This window comes from Ochotona princeps, chromosome 10, assembly GCF_030435755.1.
Source record: "Ochotona princeps isolate mOchPri1 chromosome 10, mOchPri1.hap1, whole genome shotgun sequence".
In the NCBI taxonomy this organism is placed as follows: Eukaryota; Metazoa; Chordata; class Mammalia; order Lagomorpha; family Ochotonidae; genus Ochotona; species Ochotona princeps.
Window position 1 is genome coordinate 60700005 of NC_080841.1, and position 27417 is coordinate 60727421.

The 27417-nt window shown below is 45.4% G+C and overlaps 1 pseudogene; it reads right to left on the minus strand.

Annotated features, from left to right (window-relative positions):
• Window positions 1–26557, minus strand: LOC131481329 (interferon-stimulated 20 kDa exonuclease-like 2; annotated as a pseudogene).
• Between the last annotated feature and the right edge of the window lie 860 nt (window positions 26558–27417).

The window sequence follows — 27417 nt, forward strand, 5'->3', positions numbered from 1 at the left end:
CTAGTCTTTTGGGGGATTCTGGAACAGGTACTGCTCCCAGCTGACGTCAATCAACTTGTAACGCTGCATGATGGCCTGAGCATCTTCCACAGAGGAATGTCCACTCTTCCCCACCTGTATATCCCACTCCAGCAGCTGCTTGGTGAGATGTTTCAGAGACGTGGTGGCGTTCTGTAGGGAGTCGGCCTTTCAGCTGAGGAGGGGGATATAGGAGGTGTCACAGGTGAGGGACTTGGGGTGAAGGTACTGGAAGGCTTTGAAGTCATTGTGCATGGCATGCCCCACCACTATCTTCCCTTCAAGGATCTTCAAGGATCTTCAAGATCTGGCTCCGGGCAGTCTTGAAGGGGGTAGTGTTGACCAGGTGCTGCTTCAGGATGCTGCTCCACCGGGTCCTGTAGTCTACAATGCAGCAGGATGGCAGGATGTATTCATCATTATCACCATGCCTAGCTAAGGAATAAAGACTATATTCCAGGCCTGGCAGCGTGGCCTAGTGGCTAAAGTCTTCTCCTTGAATGCCCCGGGATCCCATATGGGTGCCAGTTCTAATCCCGGCAGCTCCACTTCCCATCCAGCTCCCTGCTTGTGGCCTGGGAAGGCAGTCGAGGACGGCCCAAAGCTTTGGGACCCTGCCCTGTGTGGAAGACCCAGAAGGAGGTTCCAGGCTCCTGGCTTCGGATCAGTGCAGCACCAGCCGTTGTGGCTCACTTGGGGAGTGAATCATCGGATGGAAGATCTTCCTCTCTGTCTCTCCTCTCTGTATATCTGACTTTGTAATAAAAATAAAATAAATCTTTTAAAAAAAGAAACAAAAGGCCTGACACAGCTCAGTAAAGAATCAGTGCTTCTGAATAACTGTCAGCAGTAATTTCCGAGATTGAAATGAAAGGGGCAAAAATGAAAAAGAGCTGCATATTCAAGAATTGCGAGAAATTACATACTGGGCTAGATGCATGTAATAAGAATTTCAAAAGGAAAAAGAGAAATAGAGGAGGAAAAATAGTCGAGATAAAAATGACTGAGAACTTCCCAAAATCAATGGCAGATAACAAATCACAGGACAAGAGAGTTCTGAGAATATCAAGACAAATAAATACCAACAACTAAAAAAATTAAAATTTTCCCTGGACTGGTCGTTACATCCTGAAGAGAGCTAATTAAGACACAGCAGATGGGGGCCCGATGCAATAGCATAGCGGTTAATGTCCTGGCCTTGAATGCGCCGGGATCCCATATGGGCATCAATTCTAGTCCTAATCCCGGCAGTTCCACTTCCCATCCAGCTCCCTGTTTGTTGCCTGGGAAAGCGGTCGAGGACGGCCCAGATCACTGGGACCCTGCACCTGCGTGGGAGACCCGAAAGAAGTTCCTGGCTCCTGGCTTTGGATCTGTGCAGCACCAGCCGTTGCGGTCACTTGGGAAGTGAATCATCAGACGGGAGATCTTCCTCTCTGTCTCTCCTCCTCTCCGTACATCTGCCTTTCCAATAAAAATAAATAATAAAATCTTAAAAAAAAAAAGAAGAAGAAGAAGACACAGCAGATGGAATGGGAGAGCCTCATTCCTTTTGGTCTTTGGTCTCACCCCTATACTGACATTCATCAGATATCTACCACCTGCTTCACTGGCTCCAATCACAAAATCTGAGTCACCCCTTACAGCATCCCTCAGTCAGTGGTCTCATGAGGCCCAGCAGCTCCCTGCCTCCCTACTTCCATGCCATGTCCAAGGGCTTAGAAGTCAATCTTTAAATCAAAATTTAAAAAGATGTAGATTATTCATTAAAAAGGCAGAGTCACAGTGAGAAGAATGAGCACAAGGGAGAGAGGAGTGGAGAAGGAGAGAGAGAGAGAGAGAGATCTCCCACCTGCTTATTCACTTCCCAAACGGCCACAATGGCCAGGGCTGGGACAGATTAAAGCCAGAAACCAGGAGCTTAATCGCAGTCTCCCACGTGGGTACAAGGGCCCAAGAACCTACGTCACTTTCTGTTGCTTTCCCAGGTGCATTGGCAGGGAGCCAGATCAGAAGTGGAGCACTCAGAATTTGAACCAGCATCCGCATGGGATGCTGTTGTGTCCTGCAAACAGCAGTTTTACCCATTAGGCCAGGGTACTAGCCCCAAGAAGTCACTCTGCCACTTTCAAAAGATACCCAAGAACCTGAAGAAACTGGATGTGCCCCTCAGCCATTTGCTTCACAAAGCATGGCTGCCCTTAGTTCCTTCCTGAATGTCTTTTCTTTGCTTCAGTCCTTATCTGTCCTCCATTCTCCTCTTTCCTCCAGCATGAGCATGATATTTTGGTCAGAAGGCATGGTAAGGACAGCGGGGTGGGGAGCCTACTGTCTTTCAAGACATTTAGGTCTTCCCACATGAGCTTTAAAAAGTTAAGGCCAAGACAACTCTTATCTCCTTTCAGTGATGTTATGCACACACACACACACACACACACACACACACACACACACAAACACACCTCCCAAGGCAAAAGGCACAGAATAGTAACTACAAAACAACATAGGAGGGGGACCCAGCCCAGTGGCTCAGTGGCTAAATTCTCGCAAGTGCCAGGATCCCATGTGGCGCCAGTTCACGTCCTGATTGCTCCACTTTCTTTCCAACTCTGTGCTTATGGCCTGAAAAAGTGGTGGAGGGTAGCCCAAAGCCTGAATGGGAGACCAGGAAGAAGCGCCTGACTCGCAGGTCCTGCCTTCGGACCAGCTCAGTTCCAACCATTGTGACCACGTGGGCAATGAACTGACAGATGGAAGATCTCTCTGTCTGTCTCTCTTCCTCTCTGTAAATCTGCCTTTCCAATAAAAATAAATAAATCCTTAAAAAAATCATCAGAGGAAAATATGAGGCTTGAGGGAAAAGTAAACCACTATCTATAATTGGAAGGTCTAGATTTCCTGGTCTTCTGAAAGTTATTAATGCCAGAACAAAGTCACTTACATCTAACTCTGCTAGAATAAAGTTGAGGGTGTGTTCAGCACTCTGCCTCAGCAAGCACAGGTACACAGGAAAGATTTTGCAAACTGCAACCTGCTTCATGTGTCATACAGCCAGCCACATTAGGACAGCACATCACTTGTACCAGAACTCTTGGCTGACACATTGCCAACACTAACATGACCCCTGCAGTAAGCCCCTGCAACCAATACTCTGCTTGCTTTGAGACATTTTGCATGTACTTCTCTCCTTGGCCTTTACACACTTCCCCTTGGACAGAGTCCTTAGATCGTCCCCTAGTTTGCTGTCAGATGCGTATCTCAGACTGCATTCCCTGCCATTACTGAATAAACATTGTCTGATAGCTGATCTCTGTCATTTGTTTTATTTTTTCTAATGATTTTTTTGTTTATTTACATGATAAGCAGACTGAAATAGAGGGTGAGAGAGATCTTCCATCTGCTTGTTGAAGCACCATATGGTCTTAACAGCCAGGGTTGAGCCAAAGCCATCTCAAGCCATCCTTGCAGTCATTTGGCATATCTTGCTTGACCTTTCCCCATGCCAACTCCCATGGGACTGTGTGATGCCTCACTCTACCCAGCTGGAAAACTCACCAGCCTGTGGCAGTCTCACTGCTGTGTAGCCTCATGGAAAATGAATGGGGTTTCTCAGATGGAGGCCCACCACCTCCAGAACCACATCCCAGAAACTGAGGCACATACTCTTTCTACTCTGGAATCCGTGTTTATTTCGTTTTTGTATGGGACATAGACAAAGAGAAACAGTGCACACTGCCATATGATGGTTTCTTTACCCATCAAATACCTTCACGGTGGGAGCCAGGTACTCAATCCATGTCTCCCACATTGGCAAATAGTCATCAAGCTATCCACTGCTGTTTCACGGAGTACAGACAGAACTCAAGTCCAGGTACTCCCATATGGAATGTGGGAGTGACAACCAGTTTCTTAACTGCTAAGTCTAGTGCTTATTCCTTGTAATATCCTTAATTTACCAGGGCAATGGCCTTCTCACAATTAGAATAGTAATGATTAAATCTAGGTCGCTGTGCATGGGAGCTGAGAGCATGCAGTGAGCCCATACACAAATAAGTTAAGATATGCACATACAAGTTAAGAGCCAATGTAAGGGTTCTCACTGTCTCCCTCCTGAGAATTTCACAAGCAGAGGAGGAACAGGGATCTGAAAGCTAATCTAGTCCTCATCAATCTTTCTCCAAAAGCCTCTGCTGGTCTGTGGCTTTTCCCTTTCTAACAGGTAAACTGAGCTTACATTATCAAGTTATCATCTCCATTATAGCCATTTACATGATAAACTTCACACTCTAAATCATCCAGTTGACTCTTGGCCTCAAAAAGCTTTCTATTTTAATTTTCTAAGGTGTCCGGCTCATGAACTTGGTTCAGAATCTACTTAGAAATCTGGCTGATCTTGGTTCTACTGCCTTTTGACTAAAACCGAGGCTGCTTGGGTTTCATGGGACCAATTCCAGAAGGATCCTAGAGCTCAATGCCTAGAAATGAAGACAGAAAGACATGAAACCTTGGTTCACAACTGGAAGTGTGCCTCACTCAGTCTTTCCAGAAATATCTTGACTTAATTATTATTCTATTAGGCCTACTTTATCTTTGAGAAAGCTAAAGCAACGTAAATAACAGTTTGGAGAAATGAAACCTCTTCAAAACCTCAAAGAACCATCTCACCCTTGGTGCCCCAATATTTCTTATTTTCTTCCTAATTTTAAGAATTATGTACTTAAGGGCCAGTGCAATGGCTCAATGACTAAATCCTCATCTTGCAAGTGTTGGGATCCCATATGGGTACAGGGTCATGTCCCAGCTGCTCAACTTCTTATACAACTCCTTGCTTGTGGCCTGGGAAAGCAGTGAAGGATGAACCCATGAAGGAGATCGGAGGAGTCTTGACTCCAACTTTAGATCAGCTCAGCTTGCAGCCACTTGAGGAGTGAGCCAGTGGATGGTAGGTTTTTCCATCTCTCCTTCTCTCCATGAATCTAATCTGCCTTTCCAATAAAAATGAATATATCTTTTAAAAAGAATTATGTACTTAAATATTCATTTACTTGAACTTTAGCGTGATGGGGGTGGAGAATGGAGAGAGAGAATCTTTCCTCTTCTCTTTTCCAATCCCTAAATGGCTGTGACAGCTGAAGCTGGGCCAGATTGAAGCCAGGAACTCCATTCTGGTCTCCTACATGTATTAAACACCCAAGTACGTGGGCCATCCTTTGCTTCCTTCCCAGAAACACTAGCAGAGAGCGAGATCAAAAATGAAGTAGCCAGGACTTTACCTGGCACTTCAATGTGGAACCCCTTGTGCCACAACATCAGCCCTTCTCTTATCTTATTGATGTGCCAAACTTTTATATGGGTGTGTGGTTGCTCAGAATCAAACCTGCGTTTCCAAGCTTCCCTTGCAGCTACTCTGCATCTATCAAATGGTTTGACTAAAGTAGTGCTGGCTGCTGTAATAGGCCAACCCTAAACTCTTGAGAACATCACCAACTGAAAGCTTACATCTCATTCATGTGAACTACAATCAGATATCCTTGATAAAGTCAACTAACTTGTTTTCTATCCAGGGACCTTGATTTATTCTGTCCAGGGACCTTGTTTTCTGTTAAGAAACCCTTTTCAAGAGCCTCATGGTCCTCTCTATTCAATGAGCAGAATAACAAGAAAGAGAAGTCATCCTTCCTAAGTTTGTCTGGATTGAACTTGCAGTGGTACAGACAGTGTTCATTGGTCAAGACCTAATGCTATGGTCACATCCAAATGCAAAGTAAGTGGAATATAGTATCACCACACAAGTGTGCATCTAGGAAAATGAAGCACACAAGGAAACCAGTGAGCACACTCATGTCAGAGTTCCTCAAAGAGCACATGCATTTTTCCTACCTCCAGACGAAACAAGAAACAAGTCAAGTTAGCAAATACTTGTTGAATGCCTTCTGTAGACTTGGGACCAGACATATCTTCCAGAGACATATGAACCAGACCTGATCTTCCCATCTATCTGCTATCAGCCCAGAAGGGAAAGGCAAATAGTTTGCTAATTAAGATAAAATAATGTAGCAAGGATGGATTAATTCTATCTGACACAGGTAAGGAAATCATCATGGTGAAAGTGATGCTAGAGGTGGATCTTTTTTTTTTTAAAGATTTATTATTATTATTATTGGAAAGCCAGATATACAGAGAGGAGAAGAGATAGAGAGGAAGATCTTCCGTCCGATGTTTCACTCCCCAAGTGAGCCGCAACAGGCCGGTGCTGCGCCAATCCGAATCCGGGAACCTGGAACCTCTTCCGGGTCTCCCACATGGGTGCAGGGTCCCAAAGCTTTGGGCCGTCCGCGACTGCTTTCCCAGGTCACAAGCAGGGAGCTGGATGGGAAGTGGAGCTGCTGGGATTAGAACCGGCGCCCATATGGGATCCCTGGGCGTTCAAGGCGAGGACTTTTTAGCCGCTAGGCCATGCTGCCGGGCCCTAGAAGTGGATCTTTATCAATGAGTAGAATACTTTTAGAGAAGGGCATTTTAGGTAGAATAGACAGCTAAGCAAAGATATCACAGGCTGAAGGTAACTAGTAAAGTGTGGTTGCTGTGTGATGTAAACTGTGGAAAAATCTGGAATCTTTCGTTTCCCATATCTGTCTCATCCTGTCTGTCTCCTGACACCTGCAAAACCCAGATTCTTACCAAAAGCATCCCTTAACAACATTTCTTTCACACACCCAGCTGCCAGAGGCAGGCATAATGCCCAATTAACTTTTAGGAACCCAAGCAATAGTGCTCAATGCCTCAATGATAGAGGGGCCTGCAGAAGTCCAGGTTAATGACCTCAGCTTCTTTTATGGAATGGTAAATATCTCTGGTCTTTGTCAAACAACTGGAATTTTTCCTCACCTCCTGCTGCCCCAGTAGCTAGTTAATGGTTAGTTTCTAATTGCTGACTCGCAGGAGGATCTGTGTGACTCAGAGCTCAACAGACATTCCAACGGGTACTGCGGAGACACTGCTCCAAACGTGACTGTAGGCACACAGACCAGAGACACAGCGGGCACCAGAGGAAAGAGTCTGGCCTCACTCGACGAGTGCTCAGACCTCAACCATGCTTCCAGTAAGAATAACAAGACACTTACTGCCTATCCAAATGAGTTTACACTGATGCAAAGGGAAAAGAGAAGTCTGTTCAGCCCAATTTTGTAAAAGCAAATGAAATATTCTAAGGTTGATTTAAAAAATGAAAGAAAGAAAGAAAGAAAGAAAGAAAGAAAGAAAGAAAGAAAGCAAGCTTCCTGAGTAGCTGTGCCTGTGCAGCAAAGAACAGTTCAGAGCCTACACTATGTTGTAGTGGGCAAACTTCTACCCTGCAATGCCAGCATCCCATATGGATGCAGTCTGAGTTTCCAGCTGCTCTACTTCCCATCCAGCTCCCTGCTAATGCGTCTGGGAAAACAGCAGACAACTGTCCAAGTTCTTGGGCTCCTGCATCCACTTGGGAGACCTGGATAATGCTTCCAGTCCCGGCCCAGTTCTGGCTGTTTCACCCATATGGGGAATAAACCAGTAAATGTAAGATTCTCTCTCTCTCTCTTTCTCTGTGTGTGTGTATGTGTGATTCTGTCTTTCAAACAAATAAAATAATTCTTTTTAAAAAAAACATTTCTGGGGCCCGGCAGTGAGGCCTAGCAGCTAAAGTCCTCGCCTTGAATGCACCGGGATCCCATATGGGCGCCGGTTCTAATCCCGGCAGCTCCACTTCCCATCCAGCTCCCTGCTTGTGGCCTGGGAAAGCAGTCGAGGACAGCCCAAAGCTTTGGGACCCTGCACCCGCGTGGGAGACCCGGAAGGAGGTTCTAGGCTCCTGGCTTTGGATCAGCGCAGCACTGGCCGCTGCGGTCACTTAGGGAGTGAATCATCGGACGGAAGATCTTCCCCTCTGTCTCTCCTCCTCTCTGTATATCTGACTTTGTAGTGAAAAGTAAATAAATATTTTTTTTTAAAAATCATTTCTATCCTTTTAAAAGATGGCCATTAAGGATATTTTAAATGTTTGCATACACTGAAGTGCAGAAGTTAAATGTGTACACATAGAATATATAGTAATATGTTTTTATTTGAAATGTAGAAGTATTTCAGAGTAAAAGCAATAGCATAAATTCTCTGAGGCAAGTGTTGCAGCACAGCAGGTAAAGCCACTGCTTGGGAAGCTCTCAGGCCATATCAGCATGCCTCTTTAAGAACCAACTACTCTGCCTCTGACCCAGCTCCTTTCTGATACATTCAGGAAGCAGTAGATGATGGCCCAAGTACCCATTCCCCTACCACACACTTGGGACACCTGAATGTGGACTCCACTCACTAGTGAAAAAGAAGGAACATTTACTGCATTCCACAACATTCTCAAGGGAAGCAAACTGTGTGGAAAGTGGTCTCTAAAAGATGACACCTGGTTCTCTCCGTTTAGGTAACATTCCTGAATGATGTGTGAAACACACCTGTAAAAGGGATAACATGAAGGAGATGTGCGCTGATGAAGGTAGTCTTGGTAATGGTAAGAATCTACAAATGTGAAAAGAGAAAAAAAAAACTGCTTACATTATGCACCCAGAGACAGACAAAGAGGCATGGAGATCAGGAAATGTGTCTGCGCTCTATAAACCAATGCCCGTATCCTGGTGGCGATGTGGGCCTTTAGCTGTATAAGGAGCTAAATTATTGAAGCACGGAGGCAGAGGGACAAACGGATGAAGGAGGCAAGGACCTCCCTCCATAATTTTTCACAACTTCCTTGAATCTATGATTACTTAAAAGTTTTCTCTGTGGGGTTATTCTGCAACTATTCTCTTTCATTAGAGACTATCTAACCCTACCAGTTAGGGGCAATTTCTTAAGACAAAAGTCATCGGGCCCGGCGGCGTGGCCTAGCGGCTAAAGTCCTCGCCTTGAAAGCCCCGGGATCCCATATGGACGCCGGTTCTAATCCCGGCAGCTCCACTTCCCATCCAGCTCCCTGCTTGTGGCCTGGGAAAGCCGTCGAGGACGGCCCAAAGCTTTGGGACCCTGCACCTGCGTGGGAGACCTGGAAGAGGTTCCTGGTCCCCGGCATCGGATTGGCGCGTACTGGCCTGTTGCGGCTCACTTGGGGAGTGAAACATCGGACGGAAGATCTTCCTCTCTGTCTCTCCTCCTCTGTGTATATCTGTGTATATCTGGCTGTAATAAAAAATGAATAAATCTTTAAAAAAAAATTAAAAAAAAAAAAGACAAAAGTCATCAAGTTGAAGCTGAAATGGAAAGGTCACTATACTTGACAGAACTTAACTGGGGTGGTGATAGCTGATGGTTACATAGTTTGAGCAATTTAACTGTGACTTTCCTACCAGGAATCAAATGATAACCTCTAGCCAGAGGTATATTTTCTCAATTATGATCTGGAATATATATATAACCCATCCATGCAAATAACCACCCCTTTTATCTCATGCCATGCTTCTTTTTGAAAATGGTCCTATTTGATATTTAAATAACATGCCACCTATAATCCCGATTCAAGCGTCAAAACTCCACATAATAAAGATGGCACTTGGGTGACTACATAGGCTAAGTGACTGAAAATTTCTCTGTCGTCTGCAGAAATTTTGGTCCTTTTTTTAAAAGATGTATTTATTTGTATTGAAAAGTCAGATATACAGAGAGGAGAAGAGACAGAGAGAAAGATCTTCCATCTGATGATTCACTGCCCAAGCAGCCACAACAGCCAGAGCCGAGCTGATCTGAAATCAGGTTTCCCACATAGATGCAGGGTCCCAAGGCTTTGGACCGTACTTGATTTCTTTCCCAGGCCACAAGCAGGGAGCTGGATGGGAAGTGGGACTGCCGGATTAGAAATGACACCCTTATAGGATCCTGGCGCATGCAAGGTGTGGACTTTAGCCACTGGGCTACCGCACCAGGCCCAGTCTTGTTTTTACCAAAGAAGTTTTCATTCCCTAACAGGCTCGTGCTTTTTTTCTCTCTCTGTCTCTCTCTTTCTTTCTCTCTCTCTCTCTCTCTCTCTCTCACACACACACACCTTTAGCTACGTCTTTCTCTATCTATCTGCATCATATTTTATGAATACAAGATGCTGTAAATTTTAAGACAGCCCTGAGTTCACATATTCGAGCCGGAGGAGAAGCGTGCCTTGGAGTCGATGGGTGACCAGGCTAGTGCCATTCTCCAAAATGGAAACGTGGAATCTCTGTGTTTATTTCAAGAACAGATTTCTGCCTTCTGCCTTCTGTTTCCATGCACAGTGAATCAAGTCTTCCTTTCAAAACACAAACAAAGGCTTCCTTTTCGCATGCTAAGAGAGTGTGTGGGGAACAGGAAGATTGTGTGGTTATTTGCACTCCCTGGATGACCTCATGAGAAACTTCCCAGGGACCAGAGCATGGATGACTGTGTGCGAGGCAATCCCACTGGTCCCAAGGCCTCTGAGTCACTCACAAATCCACTCAAGGTTAAGGCTGGGGTTCCTGTGTCAGAGTGGCAGCCACTTCCTGTCTGAGCCAGGCTGCAGGAAGGCACAGTTGAGTCACCAGCCCCGGCTAACCACACCTCCTCCCGTGAGTCACAGGCAAGCCATGTAGGGAAATCTTCAGCTGGGTTACACTGGCATCTGGCACTGGGAGCAACTTGCAGAAGCCAAAGTAGACCTGGTGTTACTCATAACAGAGAAGGCCTCAAGGAGAAAAGAATGGCCTGGCACAAGGTCTGCAAGATCTGAGTTGAGAGGCTACAGAGAACCAAGTTAGGAGCACCAGATGCTGGCCTCAGAGTGGAGGCAACCCGGGAACCATCGAAACCAAAGGCCCTTGGACATCGTCCATTCCAGGAATGGAAAGAAATCAGGACCACAATGGAAAAAAAAAAAAGGAGGAGGAAGGTGGCACTGTGGTGCAGCCCGTTAAGCTGCGCCCTGCTAAGCCAGCATCCTGTATGGGCATCAGTCCGAGTTCCCAGCTGATCCACTTACAATCCTACTCCTTTCTAATGGCGTGCAAAAGCAGTGAAAGATGGCCCAAGAGCTTGGACAATCTGTAACCCACATGGGAGACCCAGACCCAGAAGAAGCTCCTGGCTCCTTGCTTTGGTCTGGTCTAGCCCTGGCTGTTATTGTAGCTATCTGGAGAGTGAGCCAGCAGATGAAAGCTCTTCTCTCACTTCTCTCTCTCTTCTCTCTCTGTATATGTGTGTGTATATATATATATATACACACACACACATGTGTATGCATATATATTTTTTTAACTCTTCCAGATATATATATATACATTTGAGCAGTTTGTAGATACATATACATATATTTGAATATATGTAGAGTTTATATCTATATATAAACTAAAAGTCCAAACTAAGAGGCTAAAAGTCCAAGTTCACAGTGCCAGCAGGACTTGTTTGTTCTGAAGCTACATGTCCTCTCTGCTTGCCTCTGTCTGCTACTCCCACTGGAGAGTGTGAGCTGGGATGGGGAGAGACCACACTAGGCAGGGCTACAACACCTGTGGGCCTCATGTGGACTAGATCAGGGAAGTCAGGCTGGGCTGATTGTTCCTACTGGTGCAAGCCAAAATTAGAGTAGGTGAGGGTTGTTTGGGCTTAGCCGCAGCATCAGCTGGCAGAAGCTGGCACTGGGGAATAATTCTCTCAAGTTAAACCTCAGAACCATCTGGAGAGTGCATAATCCGGGAGTGGGAGTGGCCTGGGAGGGAAATAGTGGGATCCTCCCTCTTGGGTTACTACTCCCAAGGGAGGGCATGAAAACTAGGACGGGGGCTAGGGTGGCTAGACAGAGAGGCACTCAACAATATCTGTGAGGGCTGGATGGTTGAGTTGGTTAAACGGAACTAAGCTTTAATACCCATTGACAAGTACAAGAGCCAAATGGGATGTGGGACAGACTGGATTAGTCTGCTACACATACTGGCAAATCAGGGTAGGGGGTGGGCCTGGTGGGGGTTATTGTGGGTCGCCCCGACTAGGCTGCAGCTCCCACTGGTTTATGTGAGGGCCGAGTATGTGCTGGGCAGAATCAGACTGGACTGCAACACCCATTGGTTCCAGTGCAACTCGGGACTGAAACCAGAACCAACCCAGTAATTGCAACCACCAGCTGATCGGGGTGATGGACTGTGCTGGGCCCTGTGCTTGCTAGAACGTACAAGAATCTGGTCTGGGAACACCTCAAAGTTTCTTTGGAGATATCCCTAATCGAACTGCTGGACTCAGAACTCTAACCATGAAAAGACAGAAGACAGAACAGGTCAATCATTCATCTCAGCTATATGTTGGCCGCGAAATATGGGGCAAAAGGAGACTTTATGATGGACCATATCAATCAGTGGACGACCTCATCGAGCGAAACTGGCAGCGATTCATAACTGGAGAACTATTAAAACCACTTGAGGGCTCGGCAGCGTGGCCTAGTGGCTAAGGTCCTCGCCCCAGGATCCCATATGGCCGCTGATTCTAATCCCGGCAGCTCCACTTCCTCTCTATCTCTCCTCCTCTCAGTATATCTGACTTTGTAATGAAAATAAAATAAATCTTTAAAAAAAAAAAAAAACACTTGAGCAAATATCTCAGAGCATGCCCCACATCCGGGACTTGGGGTGGGCGGGAAACCGGGTGGGGCTTCTCCCTCAATATCCCCCTTTACCTCAGATACATGATGGAAACAATATGGACATAATAGTATTACCCACTTCCCTATACCCCCTGAACCTTTTTTTTTAATGTAATTAACTATGTAAAGATTGTCAACAACAATACAATAAAATAAATTTAAAAAAAAAAAGGTCTATTGGCTGAGCACATCTACCTCACTGTGCCCACAGACTTAGATGCTTGCTACAATGGCTTTCTCCTTTTCTCTCTGACATCTTTTTTCTCTTGGTCTCATTGCAAATCTTTCTAAACATTTTGCTTATGTATTGAAAAGGCAGAGATAGACACAGAGCTTAGCATCTTCGCCACCAAGCTACATGCCCACTTCCAGACTTATTTTTAAAGCACTGGTTGGAATGTATAAGTCTGATGTGTCACTTAGAGACTGGCATTTGGACCCTTAAGCTGTTGATTGGCATGCCACATCCACGATCGGACTGCCTGGCTTTGAGTCCTGTCTCAGCTCAGCTCTCCATTCCAGCTTGCTGCTATGGGGCCCGGGAGGCAATACTGATGATTCCACATCTACATACTATCCACATCCCTGCTCTCTGCTTGGGACTTCCTGGCTCCTGGCTTTGACCTGACCAAGTCCAAGCTGTTTGGGGCACTTGGAGAGTAAATTGGCAAATGAGAGCTTTCCCTCTGTCATTTAATCTCTCTCTGCCTCTCACCCTCCTTCTCTCTCCTTCTGTCTTTTTCATTACATAAACTAAAAACAAAAAAGAAAGATGGTGAAGGGTAGAAACTCAACAGCTTAATGTCCTCATAGGGCAACCATTCCCACTGGATAGGCTACAGTCAAGAAAAGGAGGTCAGAACTTCCTTTCCAATCCTAAGGGGACATGAGGGATATTGGTCATCTCTGAACATCATCCCTACCAAACACTTACCAAACCATACAGCTTACAGTCCCTTTATCCTGGGACCTTGGGGTTCTCTGTAACATATCAAAAGCATTCATGATGGCAAGTAGGAATCCAATCACTGCTTCACATGGGTCCCCTTCCTAGATCCTAGCCAAGGTGAGGACAGGATCTATTGTTTATCAGTGCTAAGCACAGATTCAGTAAACATTCCCAAGCAAATAATGAATGCCTGCCTCTCACATCCACACCCACCTCTTTGCTATCTTATTGCCCATTTGCTGCACTTCCTCCCTTAGCTTTAAAAATATTAAGTGTACACCCGACACGTGGGAGTAGAGGGCACATGACAACCTGCCTGGTATGCACTCCAGACTACAACGAAGGCCTTGTGGTTATTTGTGGAAAAGAGTACTCCAACTTCCTTTTCAAACATTTTTATCACAGGTTTTATGTGAGCTGCCTCATTTATTCTGCACCATTAATTTGTTTAGAAACCCTTAGGCTCAGAGAGTTGAACATCTTGTCCAAGCTCACACAACTACTTGGAGATGCCTGAGCCAAGCCTGCAGCTCAGATATGTCTGATTCAAGCACTGTGTTGATTCAGCTCATCTGCCTAGAAAGTATTTCCTTGCTTGCAAAGTTTCAGTTTTTCAGCTCATCTCCAAGCACTGTTACCATGCTGTTCAGCTGGTATTCAACAGTCGCATTTCAAGTCTGACTTCTTGCCTCTCGGCTCCCATGCCCTCAACAAGCTGCCTTCACAGTCCATCTGGGGCTGACACAACAGAGAATGGATATTCTGTCTGTCCCCAAATAGCATCAAATGAACTAACAGGTGAAACTCTTTTGGTCCCTCCCCCCCCCCCCCCCCCCCCCCCGCTTAATCTTATCTGAGGTGTTAGAAAGAGTGGTGACACTTGATGAACTTGAGAGTTCAGCCATTGCCTTGCAAACCTTGTAACTGGTGTTTCCAGAATCCATTCAAATGCTAAACGCATTTCCTCTTGGCACTCAAAACCAAGTTCCAGGCAGCTGAGGCAAATGAATACTAATTAGTGATCTCCGAGGATATGTGAAGAACATCTTACATATTTTCCACAATTTCACTCATTTGGTTCTGACTACTTCTTCCCTTAACTGGCTTCTCAGAATTTAAGTTTACAAATTAGCAGATTTATTTTTAAGTGTGTCTTATTTCCACTTTCCATTTATGTCACCAGGTATTTGCTGGTGCTTACTATCCCCAGCAGCCCATGAGATGCACAGGAGAGCATGAGGAGCCAAATAAGCACAGTTCCGACCTGTGAGGCGCTTAACCCTAGTGAGAGAGCAGAGATTGGTCCAGCTGGGGCACCTGGACAGTGTTCTCTGACACCATGACACTGGATGCACTAGGATCTAGCTGAGTGAATCAGGAGTAACCACCAGCCAGTGCACAATGGAAGAGAGTGTAGCAAATATACAACTGGGCACCCCAGAGGTGTGAGCTGAAGCTGGAGCGGCAGGCCAGGACCAGAGCTTATGCTGAAGAATTTGGTCTGAAACCCAGAAGCAATGGGGAAACCACGCAAGAGCTTTAAACATTGGGATAGCACTCTCCAGTATCGCAGAAACATTGCCTTAGATTCAGAGGTAGAATAATGAATCCCATTAGCTCTGTTGTACTTTTCAGTAGAAAAGGAGGAAAAATAGGAATTGGTATCTCCGTGAGAGATGGTGACTCCTAGCACACAGAACACTAGCACACAGTAGGCCTTCCTCATTTTGCTAAATCTCCAAACACCCATTTAAAAATCAGATGAAATGCTTTGTCAAACTCACATCAGATGCCCCTCCTCCCATACAAGATCTGATGTATCGATTTCTGAAGTCCTCCAGGTACAAGGGATTAAGCTGGTGTCCAGAAATATAAGCTATCTAATGTCTAGCCCAGGAGTGGTTAAGCCTTGCTATCCTCTGATCTTCTCTCCACACACAAGTCAGCTGTCCTCCCATTCTCCACATTAAGTCACTCCCAACCTCCTCATCTCAGTGTCTTGCCTAAGGCAAAGGCAATATTCGCTGCACTTCAGCACCACCAGACCTCAGAGGTGCAACTACAATCTGTAATGCCTAAAATAAGTCTAAGCCTTCCTAAATCATTCAGTCTGCGTACTTCAGTCTTAAACTTGCTTACAGAAAGTTATGCTTTCTGCATCTCAGTATTTTCAGTTATAAAATGGAAATAGAAGCAATGGAGAACAAGTCATTCCCACCAAAATTTCCTGATGGGAACAACTGGAACAGCAGGGAAAACATGTTTTAAAACAATCTCTTTGACCCGAATCAGGAATTGCAAATGCAGTGGAGAATGTCAGTAGGGAGATGAAGGTACAGAGAAATGAACCCCATGTTTACAGCAGCTCTTTCTGCTCTTTCTAAGACGCACGGGCTGGGGCCAGCAATGGGATCTTGTATCTCACCTGCTTCACTTCTGATCCAACTCCTTGTTAATGCACCTGGGAAGGCAGCAGAAGGTGGGCCAAATGCTTAGATCCCTGCTATCCACATGGGGGACAGATGGATTTCCCAGCCCCTGCTATTGTAAATACTTGGGCAATAAATCATTAGATGGAAGATATCCTTCTCACTTTGCCTCCCCTGCTCTGTGTCACTTTGTCTTTCAAAGAAACAAAATAAATATTTTTAAAAAATAGAAATTGAAACAAGAAGAATATCTTGAGTATTGCATGAAAAAAGAGGCATATTACCTAAAAATAGCTAAAATTCAACAGAAGATAATGGAAGCATAAAAATTATCTTCAGCATCTCTAAAATGCTGAGATGAGACCATCCAGACCTGCTGAGGTCTTGGCCACACCTTCAGGTGGCTGGCACCAGCAGTGCGCACCCATTTCCTAACTAATTAAGAGACCACCAATGGGAAACATCTTACCTGTAGCTTCAGGGAATGCTTAAAATCCCAAGACACTTCCCAAAAACCCCTTTGGTGTCTCTCTCTCCCTCTCGGGAGGTGCTTCCCCTTCCCCCTCCCTTCCCTGCTCTCCTGATCCCTTCGCAAATAAACTTTTCTGTCTGCAACAGATTTCCAGCTTTTTATTTCTATACTGAGGAAAGAACCCACTGGGCATTTCTGGTAACATATTTTCCCTGGCGCCCAACGTGAGGCGTGAAAAAAGAGACTTAGATGGGAGCCATGTGGCCCGACTCAACCTAGAGAAGACTTCACAAGGCCTGTATGCCTTCCCTCAAGTGGGACTGCACCCGTGGAAGTGACCCTTGGCACCCCATGGCTCTGCACGAACACGGAGGACCCCCCAGCCACGGCCTAGCTACGGTCGAACCTCCAGAGGGATTGTATTATAAGGGGGGTTGTGTTAGGAAGGGCAGTTGTTTAGGCCTTCAGAGGCCTTAATCCCTAACCACCTCTTTGCCCTTTCCTATCGCCTTCATTTTCCTTTCGGGAGCAAGGCCGTGGATGCACAAGTTTGGAGGAAACCTGGAGGAGGACCGACAGTCTGGCAGAGACGACGCTTCTGCGTGACTAGAAACTCCCCAGGTGGATTCTGAACGCCGACCGCCCGAATGGGTACCCTAGTGCCGAGCTCCCAGCCACATTTCGGGCTGGTCTCTTCCTTGGTGGAGCTGTTAGTTATTTAAATAGGTGTTAGTTTTTTTAAAACAGTTTGAGTTCTAGTTCATACGATATTATTACGCGCAGCTAATTCCCGCAACCTGGTTCTTTACCGTGAGCTGAAAACACCAGAAGCGAGGTATCTTAGGAGATTCATTCCAGCGGGGCAGGAACGGGGTGCAGGTGCTGGAGACAAAAAGGGGAAGGGAAAGGGAGACCGGAAGAAGAGAGAGAGCCGCACCTGGGGCCTTTTTGTCTGCAAGGTGTGGGGGGTAGGGTTTTGGAAGGGGCTGGAAGATTGGGGGTGGGATTCTCAGGTGGAATGCCAGGTTACATCTGATTGGTGGATGGCTAGACCAGTGCTAATTTCGTGAGCTGTGAGGAAGAGGAAATGGCGCCAGGCCCAGGGTGGGATATTAAAATAACTCATAGAAGCAGGGGTGAGACTCCTGGCCACCCCCACGAGTGTGCGACTTGGGTTGTTCCCTTAAAGTGACCTTTGGATGACCCCCCTTTATATTCCCCAGATGAGTTGAGAAAAGGCCAATCCCTTTGCTCTGTCTGCCGTCTCCATTCTATCCCCCAAGCAGCTTCCTGCCTCTGAAACCCAAACAGCCTTAGAATGGGAGAGCGCATTTGGAGCTGCGCTGTCAGGAGATTCTTCCCTTAAAAGCTCTGATAGCCACAGAGAGTCTTTAAGGAATTCAGGAAACCTATAGCCATGTAAAAACCTTATCACCTTTGAAGCCAGAACCAGCCATAGAAGAGGGAGGGGCAGTCTTGGAGTCAGCGGTTGAGGAATTTAGGACTTGAGGAATTTAGGACCAAGGTAATTCGACAAACTTGCCCTTGCTGCTTCCCAGTTCCTTTTGAAGCCAGCCTATTATAAGGCGAGCTCCATGCCTTGCCAATTTTCAGCCATATTGAGGTCATGCACATTTCTGTGGGCTTTTATTTTGATCAGGCCGAGAAGAAAGTTCAAGCAGTAAGCATTAGCAATCATGTTCCTCAGCTCCAGGGGCCACTTTAGATTTTCAGGAAAAGAATCATGGTGAAGTGGTTAGCAAGGAGCCTCCACGGGGGATGAGACAATGGGCACGGACAGGTGGGGCGAGGCAGGGGTAGTAGTGGTAGTCCCCAAGCTCGTGGATCTTGTCCCGGCAGTCAACAGGGCCACTCCTGTAATGACCGCACACGAGGTCAGACTGGACTTGCCCCCAGCTCTGACATACACTTTGGGCATAGGCTAGACAAGGGAGAAAGTGGCAGCAAGTCTCTCTCTAGCCTGTTCATTGTCTCTTTGTTGCTCAGATGGGATCTCAAAATTCGCGAGTGGACTCCCGAACTTCGTTTGGTTGTATCCTTAAAAATTAGGACATATTCGGCTCAGGGATTGTGAGCAAAAAGGACTTGATCTTTTTCTGCATGAAGGCCTGGCCCAAATACTCTCTTGCTAATGGTGAAGCTTGGCCTCCCACAGGGAGTCTTAATTACCATACCATCTCAGAATTGGACAATTATTGCAGACGTTGGGGAAGGTGGGTAGAAATCTCCTATGTCCGAATATTACTCTATCTCTGGGATCACCTTAAGAATCACCTTGCAGAATAGAAAAGACCTAGTTCAGACAACTGGGGAGCTGGCCATTTCAGATTCAAAGAAGAAGGTAATTTGCAAGTGAATAAAGATTCTTCTCCCTCAAAGAAGGAGTCACCTGAAGGGATTCCCTCAGCCCCTCCTCCACTGGGACCTAATCTCTGCTTATCTCATCCGGAGGAGCCCTGCCCCCCAATCCACAGGCATCAAAGGAAAAGGCTTCTAGGCCTTATCCTGGAGTGAAGGGAGAAGCCACGTTTCCTCTTCAAGCTGTGGGGGTAGGAGAATTTGGGATACAGATTTGTTATTAACCTGTTTCTCTTGGAGAACTCAAGGAAATAAAAAATGATTTGGGCAGTTACACGGACAACCCTGATCAATATGTACAAACTTTTGAACTACCCCAGTCGGTATATGACCTAGCTTGGAAGGATGTAATGTTACTGTTAGACAACACTCTGACTTTCTTAGAAAGAGAGAGGGTACTGGAAAAGGCTCGTGAGGCCTGAAACCGTTATTATGCCGCTCAGGGGAGAAGTATCAGAGACCAGGCAAATATATCCATTGGGGCAGAGGCAATCCCCACAAAGAATCCCAACTGGGATGCAGAGGACGAAAGACACGACTAGGAATGAAATCACTTAATTTATTGTATTTTGGAAGGATTAAGAAGGGCAAAAGTTAAGCCTTCAAACTATAGCCAGCTCACCACTGTTCATCAGGGAGAGAATGAGCCACCAATGACCTTTCTAGAACGCCTCAAGGGGGGCAATTGTGAAGTTCACCAATTTAGACCCAGATACAGTGAAGGGTGAAGTGATCCTCAAGGACAAGTTCCTTGTGCAGTCTGCCCCAGATATCAGGAGAAAGCTCCAAAAGCTTGTGGCAAACCCTGATAAGTCCTCCTTGGACCAGTTGATCCAGGCAACCAATGCTGGTTACTATAATCGAGATTTAGAGAGGGAAAGGCAGAAAAACAGGCACCACAGTGAAATGCTGGCCGCTAGGCCATGCCGCTGGGCCCTTACTTACACTTTAGTGCTCTACTTTTGAAATTTTTGAATGCATTATCCAGTCCAAACAAACAAAACCTAAGTTCTTGATGGAAGCCTTTCATTATGGGGAAAAAACTTTTGTGATAGTTTTAAAAACACACCCTTTGGGCCCAGCGGCGTGGGCTAGCGGCTAAGGTCCTCGCCTTGGAAGCCCCAGGATCCCATATGGGCGCTGGTTCTAATCTCGGCAGCTCCACTTCCCATCTAGCTCCCTGCTTGTGGCCTGGGAAAGCAGTCGAGGATGGCCCAAGGCTTTGGGATCGGCGCCTGTGTGGGAGACCTGGAAGAGGTTCCTGGCTCCTGGCTTCAGATCGGCGCGCACCAGCCGTTGCTGTCACTTGGGGAGTGAATCATTGGACAGAAGATCTTCCTCTCTGTCTCTCCTCCTCTCTGTGTATCTGACTTTGTAATAAAAATAAATGAATCTTAAAAACAAAACAAAAACAAAAAACACACCTTTGGTTTCTCCCCTGACGTCAGATACAGGGAAAAATGATGATATTAGTGTGGAAACAATGGTATTACCCACTTTCCTGTAGCCTTTGACCCTTTTTACCCTAATCAACTAAGTAAGATTATTTAAAATTATTTAAAAAAGAACACACACAGAAGAAATTCCTCATGTGAAGATTATAGTTACCATTTAAAACTCTGCATGCAACTCCAAAAGCAAGTCTGAAATCATTGAGGAGATCTGTAAGCATACAGGCTTTCAGCTTTACCAGGCTTCAGAATTAACTGCACATTACAAAGAGAAACATGCATCTGATCTCAACAAAGCCATGACAGGTGCTCTACCTGTGACTTCAAAACTGTGGACATAGAGCAAGGGGGAGGAAGGCTTAGAGCCCGTAAGAAGTAGAAGGCACGTGGACGATGGCATCGCACAGGGCCCCATGCTCCAAAGGACTGCTCTGTGGTCACCATCTTATTTTTATTTTTATATTTATTGTTTTTTTCTTTTAAACTTTGTAGTAACAAAGGAAATTGCCTGACCTTTTTTTTTTTTTTTTCAGACTTTTTGTAGTCCTTCTTGGGTATTTACATTTGTCAGAAGAAAAGGTTATGTCAATCTCTAATATCTACCACCAAGTGGGAAGAGAATTTATTTCATGTGTAAGTCTATTTCTTGCCAGGGTTACCAATTCAGGGTGCAAAATATGAGGGTAGCTTTTCCATCCAGACAGTCTCCTACAGGGAGTAAAGGCTGGCTCCACTATCAGGAAGTAGATACTCAACTGGCAAGAGGAAGCAGCAGACTAAAAGCATGTTTTCCTAAGAAAGTTTGAAAGAGCAGCCAGGCATCCAAAATGGACATTTCAGCCCCGTATTGTGCCTAATCACAGACTTCTAAGGAAACATCGCTAAAGTTGCCCGGTGGTCCTGATGCTCCTTTTAGTTTGGCCTGTCTGGTTCTTGAGTTGGAAAACAATGATCCTGTTGCCTGCCCAGGCATGTGTTTCTATCGCATGGCAGGGGCCTTGTACATTGCTTAGTTTTCATTCTAGTTAGAAAGCATAATACACGTACTCATAACATCTGATTGTCTCCAGCTACCTTTCCACTCTTTATCCCCAATCATAGCTTTTTCTAGGATGATAAAATGAACAATTAGCCCTGTTTGTTCCCAGATGTTCTTTTATGTGCACATGTTTATGCAAACACATGTCCAGAAAAAGAAATCAGGTCAAACAATATATGTCAAGTGACTTACTTTTTTCCCCTCACTGCTTATTACAACGAATTTTTAATGTATATACTTAGAGCTTAACTTCATTCCTTCCAATGATGGCATAGTAAAACAGACGCTCCTCCCAGAACACTCTCCCTCTAATTCCTTCACCACTTCGATGTGTCATCCCCAGCTGATTCTGTGGATGTGCTATGACTTTAGCTGCTAACATCTGCAACGATGTTGTAACACCTGCCCTTAGGTTTCTGGAGCCATTTTCCTGCAAGCATTTAAGAACAGAAGGGACCAAAGGTGCATGAAAGCCGAGCCATCTCCTTGTCTCCAGTTGGTGTGATTTATAGTCCCAAGGGGATCTGGAGAGGTGAGCCAGGACGTCATCTGAAATCACACCTTCACTTCTTTCTTCCAACTCCCTGTTCTGCTTCCCACCAGTAGAATAACCCAGTAGGTTATCCTAGAAATATTTCCATCGTAAGTCACATGCACAGGAATTCTGATCAGAGGATGTGTCTGGGAAAAAAGGACTCCAAAATGTGCAATGTTTACCTCCACTGCCTTCTATACATCCATACATTGTTTCTGATTTTCCTGTTAGACTAATGGACACATGTGTGCCCACCAGTTCTACAGCTGAGTCCTGCATCGCCCTCCTCGCGGCCACGCCTATGAGTTGCTTTGGTGGTGAAATCAGTTGCCTTGCCTTGTGCTGTCATCGTTTAAGATTGTAAACACAGCTACAGGAAACACACTACCTTCATTAGCAACCATGAAGCAAATGACTCAGCCAGATAGTTTGTTTTTTCTGGAGTTAAGTTAGTTTGAAAAAAGAGTTCAACCCACTCAACTTCACCAACCTCCCCAGTCTCAAATTCCTAAGTAATCAATGTATATCATCAAACGCCCTGGATACAACAGACTGGATCCTGCTGGTGTGGGTTCAGATCATTGACTCACAAAGGGACCATTGTCGGAGCAACCACAAACTCTTCTTAGCATCCATCTCTTCCAGCTCCTTGGATGATCCCAACTGCGATGAAATCTTGTTGATGAGATTTTGTTTTTAGATGCTATTGAAAAACTTTCCAGGAACCTGTGAAAGTAGAGACTGGATATTCCTTTTATGAAGTGAGGACCTAAGATATATAGAAATCTATTGGAAACCCTTTTGTTTAGGCAGCCTCCGAAAATGAGCTAAGCTCTCAGTCTCCCGAGGAAGCCATTAGAGAGGCTTCTCACCCAGGTCTCCTGCCATAGACCCTAACACAATCATTTGAGTCTTCTTCCCCTTGTGGGTGTATCTGATTGGACCTCTCAACTCTGAGTGTACATCTGCACTCACCGAGTAGTTTCTGGAAGAAGTGATAAGATTACAGGAGAGCCATCATGCTAAATACACCTGGTAGGCAGCCTCCTTTCATCTGAGAAACGTTCCACGGCCAGGAGTGAGGTCCGTGCACTTAGAACATGCAGTCATTGAGTGAGAGAAAGAAGAGTGGTGGTTGTCAGCATGAGTTGCATGACAACATAGCTGGGACACAGACTACAAGCAGACACAGCCGACCTCATGGTACTGTCACATCCCTGGGACCGGTTAGACACAAGCACAGTCATCTCCTCTGTGTGGCATCAGAGAATCAACTGGAAACAAGACAGATGACATGAACTGCACCTCTCACATTCTTCTGGTAATCCACCTTCTCCTGAAAATCATATCCTGTTAGTCCCTGGAAATTCCAGCCCTCTGGTGAAGGAATATTGGATCAGACCAACCAGGGAGAATTACATCTTCTCTAGAAAAGTTCATCCCAACACTAAGAGCAAAAGACAAAATGAGTTTAGGGGCTGGCATTGTGGCACAGGGGAAAAAGCTGCCGCAGCATCCCACATAAGTGCTATGAATGCCGGTTCCAGTCCCAGTGTCTCTACTTCCAATTCAGTTCCCATCGATGCAACTGGGAAAGGCAGCCGAAGATGGTTCAAGCATTTGGGCTCCTGCTGCTCATGTGGGAGAACCTAGTGGAGTTCCAGGCTCTTGGTTTTCCTGGTCCAACACTGGCCATGGCAGCAATTTGAGTGAACCTACAGATACAAAATCTGTCTTTCTTTCTCTCTATAACACTTAATAGATAGATAGATAGGTAGATAGATAGATAGATAGATAGATAGATAGATAGATAGATAGATAGATAATAGATAATAGATAAATCTTTATTTAAAAAAAATCACAAAACAAAAAAGAAAGCAAGTTCAAAGGGCACAGGCCCGAAGCTCTCAGCGTTAGAAAGGAGCGCAGAGATAATGTGAGGAAAGGGATGAGCATTTTTCCAAGCTTACGTGGCTTACCCCAAAGGAGCTCATTAGTCAGAGGTGACAGCCTGCTTCCCTTACTGCTGGCCTGGGGCTTTTTCCAATAGAACACATTGTTAATGTTGTTAGAAACACAAAGGGCACAAGAAAGAAATGGCTTAAATGCCAGAAAGCCCTACCATCCCATGACACTGAGAATGATGATGGTGATGATGATAATGCTACAATCTTGGGCTCACATCTTTTCACACCTAGCAAAGCCCTAGATTATAAAGAAGGAACCGAGCACTTTTCTATCAGCCTTGAGGAGTCTGTCTATCCAAGGCCTCTCTCTGGGCCTGGAAACCGAAGCTTCACCAGCTAGACTGCTATTGTTCTGCAGACATTCTGCTCACAAATTCACACATCCAACCCGGCTCATGGCAAAGGCTGCTGCCTCAACCAGCAGCTTGGCCTGGCAGAGTTTTGGATGTTCTACAAAACAAAACAAAACAGGGTCTTCTCTTCACTTAAATTTACACACAGTCAGATAAGGGAGATATCTTATCTAGAAAAAGTACATCTCGCATTTTTGTATTACAATTGATGGATTTTTTCCCCAAGATTACCATAATAGTCTTTATAATTTTTTTTAAGATTTATTTATTTTATTATAAAGTCAGATATACAGAGAGGAGGAGAGACAGAGAAGAAGATCTTCCATTCGATGATTAACTCCCCAAGTGAGTGCAACAGCGGGGGAACCAGGAACCTCTTCCAGGTCTCCCATGCGGATGCAGGGGCCCAAGGCTTTGGGCTGTCCTTGACTGCTTTCCCAGGTCACGAGCAGGGAGCTGGATGGGAAGTGGAGCTGCCGGGATTAGAACTGGAGCCCATATGGGATTCCGGTGCGTTCAAGGCAAGGACTTTAGCTGCTAAGCCACGCCACCAGTCCCTAAAGAAACTTTCAAACCTTTGTATGTATATATACTGCCTATCTCATTATTTTTTATTTTCGTATATATTCCGACATCAAAAATTTTGACCAACAACCATTTGAGTTGATTCAAATGTTTTATAGGGCCCGGCAGTGTGGCATAACAGCTAAAGTCCTCGCCTTGAACGCCCTAGGATCCCATATGGGCGCTGGTTCTAATCCTGGCTGCTCCACTTCCCATCCAGCTCCCTGCTTGTGGCCTGGGAAAGCAGTCGAGGATGGCCCAAAGCCTTGGGACTCTGCATCCATGTGGGAGACCCGCAGGAAGTTCCTGGTTCCTAGCTTCGGATCAGCGCAGCTCCAGCTGTTGCCGTCACTTGGGCAGTGAATTATCGGATGGAAGATATTGCTCTCTGTCTGTCCTCCTCTCTGTGTATATCTGGCTTTGCAATAGAAATAAATAAATCTTTTAAGAAAACAAAGATTTTATAGTCGAGTATCATATGTATAAAAATATTCCTTTGTGTAAGACATTTCTATCATTTCCAAATCTGTCTTTATTATAAATAAATTTCTAGATGAACATTTGTTTCCACAAATGCCTTTGGACCCCATCCTTGCCTTCTGAACATCCAAGGTCTATTTGCATTGATTTTAATTTATAAAACCTTAAAGGTGGTGGCAGTTCCTCATCCCTGGTACTGGGATGTGTGAAAAGTCATGAGTGGTTTCCCCCTTTTTTCTTTCTCCTTCCCCCAGGAACAACAAGAAGCAATAGCAAATTTGGAAGCAATGAGTTCCCCCAATTTTCCCTAAACCTCGATCCCTCCCACACTGATCAACCATGTAAGCATTATTAAAAAATAAAATCTAACAAATTTTTTTAAAAACCTTAAAGGTTGAAGAGATATTTTTGGTTATTCTTTTTTTTTTTAAAGACTTATTCATTTTATTACAGCCAGATATACACAGAGGAGGAGAGACAGAGAGGAAGATCTTCCATCTGATGATTCACTCCCCAAGTGAGCCGCAACGGGCCGATGTGCGCCTATCTGAAACCGGGAACCTGGAACCTCTTCCAGGTCTCCCACGCGGGTGCAGTGTCCCAATGCATTGGGCCGTCCTCAACTGCTTTCCCAGGCCACAAGCAGGGAGCTGGATGGGAAGTGGAGCTGCTGGGATTAGAACCGGCGCCTATATGGGATCCCGGGGCTTCCAAGGCGAGGACTTTAGCCGCTAGGCCACGCCACCGGGCCCTATTTTTGGTTATTCTAGGCCAGTGGTTCTCATCTTAGCTTGCATATCAGAATGACATGGAAAAGTCAAGAAACAGTCATGAGGACAAAGGGGCACCCAGACCAGTCAGAACAAGACCTCGGGGCCTGGACCTCAGCACTTTTTAGAAGGTCCCAGGAGAGTGTGATGCGCAGCCAAAGCCACCCGCTTCAATTCATCCCGCTGGTGCCGTCTCTTACACTGTCTGTGTTAAACTCTCTCTTCCAACCCTTTCTATTTCTTGGGGCTCTGGCTGCTTGGAGACCGAGGGGATGGAGGAAATTTCTTTCAGGGCACCGGACACAGCATTCTTCCATGTGACACATAGCCCGTCATTCTTCCGTGTGACACATAGCCCGTAACATCTGTGAGGCTCTTGCTTCAGTGTGTTGCCATGAGAGGCAGTCTTTGGGAATTCACCAGCAGGAACAGGAGGAATTGTTTTTTCTGTGATGAGTTCCAGCTCTTCAGAAAAAGAGAATAACTTTTCCACCATGTTGGCCCAAGAGAATCGGAAGTGAACACATTTTCAAGAAAAACACTTTAATAAAAATGAAAGAACAGGTCAGTTTTCCAAAATCAAAGACTCTTGACTCCCATGGGATTTTCAGCATTTCTGGCAACTTACTGACTTTTCCTTCCTTTTTTTTTTTTTAGACTAAATTGTAAGTTTTTTTTGCCATCATCACTTCATATGCAGATACTGTATATGTACTTGATATTTTTCTTGGAAACAGGGATATTGATATCACAAAAATGTGGGATTCACGAAAATGATTGTAAATAAGATAAAGAAGGCCATATTGCCATTTATGTGCTACAATTCAGTGAAGCAATATTTGTAACCAGGCCAAACAATATGACATCAAGTTAGATCAAACCAAATAGCAAAGAAATTGGTTTTGTGGTCACCTGACAGCCACAATTAACCGGTTTACTTCTTGCTACCCTATGCGATCTGGGGCACACGTTTTTTTAAAAGATTTATTTTATTTTATTAGAAAGGCAGAGTTGGGGCCCTGCATGGTAGTCAAGTGGCTAAAGTCCTAGCCTTGAATGTGCTGGGATCCCATATGGGCACCAGTTCTAATCCCAGTGGCTCCACTTCCCATCCAGCTCCCTGCTTGTGGCCTAGGAAAGCAGTTGAGGACGGCCCAATGCATTGGGACCCTGCACCTGCATGGGAGACCTGGAAGAGGCTCCTGGCTCCTGGCTTCGGATTGGCACAACACCGGCTGTTGTGGTCACTTGGGGAGTTAATCATCAGACAGAAGATCTTCCTCTCTGTCTCTCCTCTCTGTATATCTGACTTCCCAATAAAAATGAATGAAGTTAAAAAAAGAAAAGAAAACAAAC